Below are 8246 nucleotides of genomic sequence, written 5' to 3'. Positions count from 1 at the left end.
TTGTGTGTGTGTGTGTGTGTGTGTGTGTGTGTGTGTGTGTGAGCACGGTACAGTCAGGTCAAAACGCCCAGGAACAGTACTGTCCAACAGAAATATGATGCCAGCCACTTGAGTAAATTTAAGTTTGCTGGTAGCCACGCAACTAGAAAAAAGAAATGAAATTAATAAACGATTTTATTTAACCAAATATATCCAAAAGATTAGCATTTCAACATGTAATAAAACTTTCTAAAATCTTAATGAGATACTTTACACTCTTTCCTTTGTATTAAGTCTTAGAATCCAACATGCAATTGACATTTATAGCACATTTCATTTCCTATCAGCCACATTTCTCAGTAGCCACATGTGACTAGTGGCTTCTGTATTGGACATAGGTGCCCTAGAGCATGCCCACACACAGTGGCGTCCACGGGCCAGCAGGAAGGGCATGGCCTGGCAACTTGTTAGAAATGTAGAATCTCAGGTCCCAGACCTGCTGAATCAGAATCTGTATTTAAACAAAACTCCCAGGTGATTTATGCACGCTTTAAATCCGAGGATCCTGTGTGTGCAGGGACAGGGAAGTAGAATGAACTTTTACGGAGCATTTGCTTTAGGGGCTTTTCATATGATCTCATATGATCCCCAACAACCCCTTCTCAGGAGAGTTATCTGAGTATTATCATCCCCAGCTAACACAGGAAAACAGAGGCTGGGACAGTGCAACTTCTCACAGCCACAAAGCTCAGATGTAGAGTAGAGCCAGGGTTTATGTCTTCTATGGAATGCTTCCTCGGTGAGGTCTTGGGGAAATCCTTCGCCCCCCAAAGCTCTCAGTATTTCTTCTTTGACCATCCAAAATGGCCATAGTCACAGTATGTCTTTGTCCCTTCACTGCAGGCAGAAAGTTTTGGTGATGAAGGGCAGGCCCCTTCCCAGTGAACCAGGGCTGTGAAGAGAGGAGATGGCCGAGCAGTGAGAGAACTAAAAGAAGTTCCTTGTCCTTATACACTCACAATAGCGGGCATCTGTGGGGGACTTTCCATGTGCCGGGCCCTGTGCTAACAGCTGGAGCCCTCCTGTGACAATACTAGCACTCTCCACATACCGGTCAGTAAGTGGAGGCTCAGAGTGGGTCACCCTCCAGCAGTCGGCGAAACTGAAGTCCATCTGGTCTCGGGGTCGGGAGTCTGACCCCCGCCTCACCACTTCTCACATGAGCCCCACCCCTACCCTGGCCTTTCTCCTGTCACCTCTGCCCACATCTGGCACATTCATGTTTTTTTTGGTTGTAAGTCAGTTCCTGAGAGGAAACTGCTGAGTTAAGTTCCTCCAGTAAAAATTCTTTCGCCAAGATGATGACAGGGTTGTTTTATAGGTTAGCCTTGACACCTGCAGCTATTTTCAAATGGATCCAGGCTGGACTTCCCACCCCTCTTCCTCCTGCTCCCCGTTTATAGCCTCCTCCTTAGAAGCTGAGACAACAGATCATCAGGTTAGAGGCTCTGGGAGTGGGCCCTGGTATGGTAGTGTAGACAGCCCCACATTTTTGCACTGTTTCCTCATCGGTAATGTGGTCGGATTACCATGGGCCCTACCTGGCTTGGGTGAGAAAAGGTGTGGGAAGGCCCTTAACCAGCTATAAAGCACCACAAAAATGTTGGTCACTGAATCATTCTTGGATTCAGAAGAGGGAAATGGGGTAGGGAGAAAGGGTGTCAGCTGTGCAACATCTGGAGTCCAAGTTCTTTCTTTAAATGAACTTGAATATTAGGTCAACTTTAAAAACAAAGGCAAAGAGAGCATAATTGCAGGTTGTGTGGGCAGAGCGGTTCTTCTGAAGAGAAGATATAGCATCGAGTATCTCAGTGTGCCATGGAGAAGCTGTTTGGGGAAGGATGCAGAAAGAGCAGAGCCCAGTTACTGATTACGACTGTGGGTCACCTTATTAACAACCACCACAGTGACATCTGATTGCCTTCTGTGTGTTGAGCACAGGGCTCTGGGGTTTATATGCATTATCTCTAATCCAACAAGCACCCTGCAATGTAGGGGAGGCGTTTCCCAATTTTACAGATGAGGAAAGAAGTTGGCAAGATTAAGTAACTTGCCCTAGGTGTCAAGTGAGCCCTGATGGTCTGACCCATTGCATCAGAAGGCTATTTTCAGGGAACCCTTCTCCCAGCCACCACCCAGCTCTATCATCCTGTCTCCTTTGCTTGGTACAAAAGCTGCCTGTTTCCATAGTGGAGTGGGAGCTTTTCACAAGATAGTTAAAATTTCACCAAGGAGTAATTCTGGCACCTTGACCTCAGCTTGTAACCATGCTGTAAGAGTAGGGGTCTCCTCCACCTCCAAAACGGGGGAAAAAAAACAATCATGGGTCTCTCTCCCAACTAACATTTTTAGGAAAGAAGAGCTCCCAAGTTCTAGTCTTTGCTTGAAAGTTCCAAGAGAGTTTCTTGCCTCTCCCATAAATATAAAACAAGAGAAAGAAAAGCAGGCAAAATACTACAGAGGGGGTACAATAATGATGCCAGCCAACGTTTCTAGGGAAAAGCTCCCTAGGTGCTTCAGGTGACCATCTGTGAGGAGAGTACCATTGTTATTTAGCCATTGAGAAGGCAAAGCAAGGAAACTTCCAAAGGTTACCTCAATTAGGATGTACACAAGTTGGGATTTGAATGCAGGTACCCTGAGCCTAGAACCCAAATGTCTGCTAACCCAGTCTCTGAGTCCCTCCCAGCACAAGGAAGGCAGATGCACCTGGGGAACTTTGCTGACACTATGTCACCGGCAGGCTGGGAATCCTGGAGCAGAGCAGGCTACGGGCTATCTGCACCTGACACCCCGGTCATTGTCTTCCAGGGTCCAGCCAGAAGCTGGCATTCAATAGATGTTCAGTGAATGCATGAATTAAGAAATAACCTAAAATACTCTAGATTTTTGATAGGAAATCAAAAGAATGAACCCTGAGATTGGAATGAAACCAAATTCCCCAATTCATTCCTCTGCTCCCCATACACATAGGCCATGGGGTACAACAGCTGCACAGGTGGATCTGAGGATTTGGCCTTGCCAGGTAATGTATTCTGTGTGGACCCACCACCTGGGTCCCAGGAACCTTCAAATAAAAGTTACTTTATGGTGCTGGCAGAAATATAACCACACTACCTATGACAATACCCTGGCTCCACTTCTTACTACCTGTGCAACCTTGGGCACATCACTTGACCTCTCTGTGCTGACTCAGTTTCTTCATCTGATGGGGATAATAATAGTTCCTGCCTCAGGGGATTTGTGAGGATTGAATGAGTTAACATATACGGAGCACTTAGAGCAGTGCCGGCGACATAAGGGTTAGCTTTTGTCACTTTCCTTCTTTCTCTAAGGATCCCAGTGCCCTCTACTTATTCCGTTTCTCAGCCACTTACTGACTCATAATCTCATTTTAAGAGTTAGATGTCTAAGTACAGGACCATCTCTTTTCCATGTCCCTTAAATTCCTGTGTCAAGGACACAGAGCAGGTTTAAGATGAGCAGTAACTAATCGGCATCCCAGCGGGGAGAGATCCCTGGAAGATTCTGGGAAGAGAAGGAGACAAATGACAAAGCGGTGGGCTCACAAAAGGGGCCTGTGACAAATGACTGGGAGGACTGGGTGGACAGATGGAGAAGAGCAAAGGCCCCTGTCCTTTCATTGGAGAACTCCTTGTGGCTCCCTGAACAAGACAGTGACTCCCCAGGGGCTGGGCTTAGGGTTTGTCTCCCTGGTTTTCTCTGCTGGGATGACTAATATGGACCGGGGCAGAGGGTCTATATCAATCTAGCCCAGCAGAAAAATGAATGAAAATTGAATTCCCCAAGGAGAATCGGGGAGCTGTTATCCAGACAGAGATAAATCAAAGGATGCCACAAAGACAAGGGGGAGCAGGATTCCAACAGCAGGAGAATAATTAAGGAAACAGTTTCAAAATGCAAATGATAAAAGAGGGTTTGAGAGGAATAAGGACAGGGGGAAATAATTGGAGATGGGGTGACAAGGAGCAGAGGCAGCGAACTCATCCCTCAGTGGAGAAAGAGACTGGGCCTCAGGATCCCGGGGTCTGAGGGTGAACTTGCCCACTCTGTGAAGTTCCTAAAACGCAAGGGTTAGAAGACACGCAAGTCTGCTGTGCAGAGTGGACAGAGCACCAGATTGGGAGTCAAAGGCTGGATTTAATTTCCAGTTGAGTCTGCAACTTATTAGCAGTGTGACCTTAGGCAAACCACCTAACTTCTCCGTTTCCTGATAATCATACCCAAGCCCAGGCATGATTATGAAGATCAAATGAGCTGAACTATGTGGAGGAACTTTGTAAAATGTAAAGACGAATGGAAGCTTTAATCATTTTCTTAAGTTGAGTTTCTGGAGATTCTTCCCTTAGACCTGGATCCACTGACATGTTGGGTTTGGTTCCCAGAAATGTAGTATGTAAATGTCCAGAAAGTACCAGATACTCTTACTGGCTATTGATCGACTGCCCTGACAGAACTTAGACCTGGGGAAAGCCACATCACCACCAGGCCATCCTCTGGTACCCACCCTCCCATTGGGTTGTAGCTGGAAGGCACAGGTCTGAGGAGGCTCTGAGGACCATTGCTCCTGGGACGTCACTGGCCAGCCATGGGCAGCTTTCAGTGGGAAAAGCCCTGAGTCCGCTCAGAGGTTTAAGTCCGAACAGATGCACCCCAATGGTCTTCCTGGGCTATTCCACAGTAGAGATTATCTGCCTTCTGTGGGAATCAGCCAAGCTTAGCCCCTGTTAACCTCAGTTTTTTCATCCACCAATACCACTTATTGAACTGTTGTGAATAATAGGTGGAATTATACGTGTAGAAGCACTTACCCTGGCGCCTGACACAGTTTTAAACTTTCCATAAGTGTTGGTTATTATTATTACCACCATATGCTGTTATGTTGTTATCATTATCGCTAACTGCAGCAGCAGCAGGCACTAAAAAATACATTTAAGGAAAGATTTTTATTGGGGATTCATTATTAGATGGGAAGGCTAAGGCCCCAGGAAGAAAGCGAAATACCTTGGCAGATGTAGATGTTAGTGGAAGACCTTGGGAATGGGACTCAGCTCATACCAGGAGGCAAATACCTCTAGAAAAGTTTAGGAATGTAAACAAGGGCATTTATTCGTGGAGCTACATTGCGTGTACATGTGGGAACACAGAGGGGTGCGGGGGGAGCAGTTGCTCACAAGGTCAAGAACTGAGAGCCAAACGGATCTCCCAGGGCTCCTCTGCCATTGGATAGACTTGAAAGTGGCATCCCCTGAACCAGCCCTAGGTACAGGAGAGTCTCCACCACAGTAATGCTGCCCCTCACCCAGTGAATGACTTAGTGATGTGCAGTGGGAAGAGGGCAGGACCCAGGCAGGTTCATGTCAGGGGAGTAGGAGCCGCAGAGAGCATTTTAAAAATGTAATATTAAATTATAAAAATAATTACCACATATGCTCTATATTTCACTGCATATAAATATTTTATCTTTTACGGATATTACTGAAAACATATAACAACTTTACAGTAAATCTGAAAAAGAGAAGAAAGAAAAAATTTCATAAAATACATCTCCCTAATATACTATTTTCCATAATGTACTTCTGAATAGCGTTCTGATATATTTCCTTCCAGTTGGTCCCGTGTTTTTGAAAACAACTTTTATTAGTTTTTTTCCACTTTATAAAATAACATGCTCATTGAGGAAACTGAAAAAAGCAAAAAGAAGAAAATAAAAATTATAATGTACAGGTAACCACTTTTATATTTATATATATTTCTATTTACGCTTCTTTAAAAAATAATTATCCTAAAGTTCATACTGCTTCATATTCTCTTTTTTCCCTCACTTCCTTATAAATCTCAAATACTTTTCTACATTATTACTCTTGTGTTGTATTTTCTAATGACTGTATCATTCCATTTTATATACTCTAATAATCTCCTGCTGGTGGATATGCAGGTTATTCTCTTTTTTAAACGTCCTTGCAACTATATCATTATAAATATTCTTGATTATTTACTGTGGACAAATTTTTGTATGGATTGGGTCAAATCCATCACACTGTTGGGCTATAAAAGATATTGCCAAAATGCCCTCAGAGGACATTGTCCCTCTTTGCATACCCACCAGGAAACTGTTTTCTAATTTCCCCACACCCTAGCCAACAATGGGATTATCACTGCTTTTATCTTTAACATTTTTACATACTTATAATCATACAATAGTGCATTCTGCTTTTTAAAAAATTTAGTATTTCACAAGCATTTCCATGTTGCTAGGTTTCATAATTAGTTTCAATAATTGTATATTACTTTTCTTTTGCTGCATTTTTAGGTTATTTTTCTCCAAAATGTAATGCTGTAATAAGCATCTTCATGTATGAAACTTGTTTCGAGTTTTATTATTTCTGTGGAATAGACACTCAAAAGTGGAATTTCATGAGCTAAAGAGTATGAAAAATTTATGGGTTTGATACATATCGCCTAATTGCTTTCCAAACGAATTTAAGAGCTTATAAGCACACCAACAATATTTGTGAGTAGCAGCATCAAATAACCTTCACCAGCACTGAATTCTACCATCCGCCCCCTTATACTCATTGAACAGACAAAAAAGGTGTAAGTGCTACGATGCTTTGTTTTTCCTGTCTTTGATTCTTAATGAGGCTGGCATTTCCTCGTGTTTGTTTACTAGCTAAATTTTTGTAGAAAACATTTTGGTAAACACTGAAAATGTCACCGGGTTCTTGGCTTTTTTCCTGTGCCCTGGAGTTACCTCGCAGGTAAACAGGGCAAGAGATGATGCCAACCCAGTACTAGGTCACATAGAAGTCACTGTGACTTCATTGAAAACAAATTCTAAGCGCTGAGAGCCATGCCATCCGCTCCCACACTCATGCTTGTCCCTCACCAACCCTGGTGTCCCCCTTTTGGGGACAACGCCAGAAGAAAAAGCAGGGGACACGCTGGAAAGTTGGAGAGAGCACACAGTTCCCTTTCCCACCCGGGCTGGACTCCACTATGCTGGGATTACACATATGTCTACATCTCTAGAACGAATTCCGAGTGGCGGTGTCGCGAGCTCTGGGATCCAGAAAGCCGCCGGGTCCGGGGTATGGGTGTTCCGCGTCTGCCGGTCAGGCGGCGTAGAGAATCTGATGAAGCACGAGGAAACCTCGGCGGAGACTGTCCCAGCGGTGGGCCTTCTGTTTTATTTCCTCCAGGAACTCGCGTTGAGAATTGTTTTGTGTGTGTGTGTGTGTGCGTGTGTGTGTTGTAAATACCGTAACAACACACACGCCTTTGCTGGTTAGCCCCTGGGGTGGTGTGCTCGCTGCCGCCCCGCACACACGAGGTGGGGAATTGTTCAAAACGCCCGCGGTCGCAGCGCTGAGGCAGAGCGGTCTCTGAGGACCGAGGGCAGGAGAAGCTGAGAGGACGCGGGCAGAGCAGTCGGGACGGGGCGGGGAAGGACTGAGGAACCGACTCGGGGCTGCAGGCCGCGGCGTGCGGGGGCGCGCACCGGGGGCCGGCGCCCTGCCACCTCCGTGCGCAGACCCTGGCTGCTCTCCTCGGCCCGCCGCAGCCCGCTGCGTGACTCGCGCGTTCCAGGCTGAGTACTGGCTGTCCCTGGCCCGGCCTCAGCCAGACGCGGGAGAGAGCGAGCAAGGGCTGGGAAGCGCCGGCGGGAAAGGAATTGGCCGGAGGAGAGGAGGAGGAGGAGGAGGATGGAGTCATCTAGTTACGGAGCACGCTCCGTCCGCCCAAGAGAAGCCCGGGACCAAGAGAGCGCGACGGGAAGACACCGCCGTGCGACCCAGGCCTCCGGAGCGCCTGCCCCGCCCTTCCCCGCCCCTTGGTTCGAACGGAGGGGCGGAGAGGACACGAGCCGCCGGCTGAGGCCGGAACCCCGAGAGGATCCACGGAAACGTGCGAGCCCCAGACGCGGCCGTCCGGGACCACCTGCTGCCGCTGCCGAGCCAGCTGCAGTATTTATACACGGGGCGCTAGCCCGCACCGCGGGGAGCAGGGGGAACGGCCCATGAGGCCCCGCCCCGCTCCATGCGGTCCGGCCCTCCTGCCCGGCCGGCCTCTCTCAGGGCGCTAGCACCACCACTCGGGCCTGGGTCCGCCGCTCGCTGCTGGGTGGGGGGGCTTGGCTGAAGGGCGGGCCGCCCTGCGGAAAGCGACGTCACGGCCGTTCCTGC

Source organism: Neophocaena asiaeorientalis, unplaced genomic scaffold (genome assembly GCF_003031525.2).
Source record: "Neophocaena asiaeorientalis asiaeorientalis breed wild unplaced genomic scaffold, Neophocaena_asiaeorientalis_V1.1 scaffold182, whole genome shotgun sequence".
NCBI lineage: Eukaryota > Metazoa > Chordata > Mammalia > Artiodactyla > Phocoenidae > Neophocaena > Neophocaena asiaeorientalis.
The sequence above is the reverse complement of the archived record's forward strand: the minus strand, read 5'-3'. Positions refer to the sequence as shown.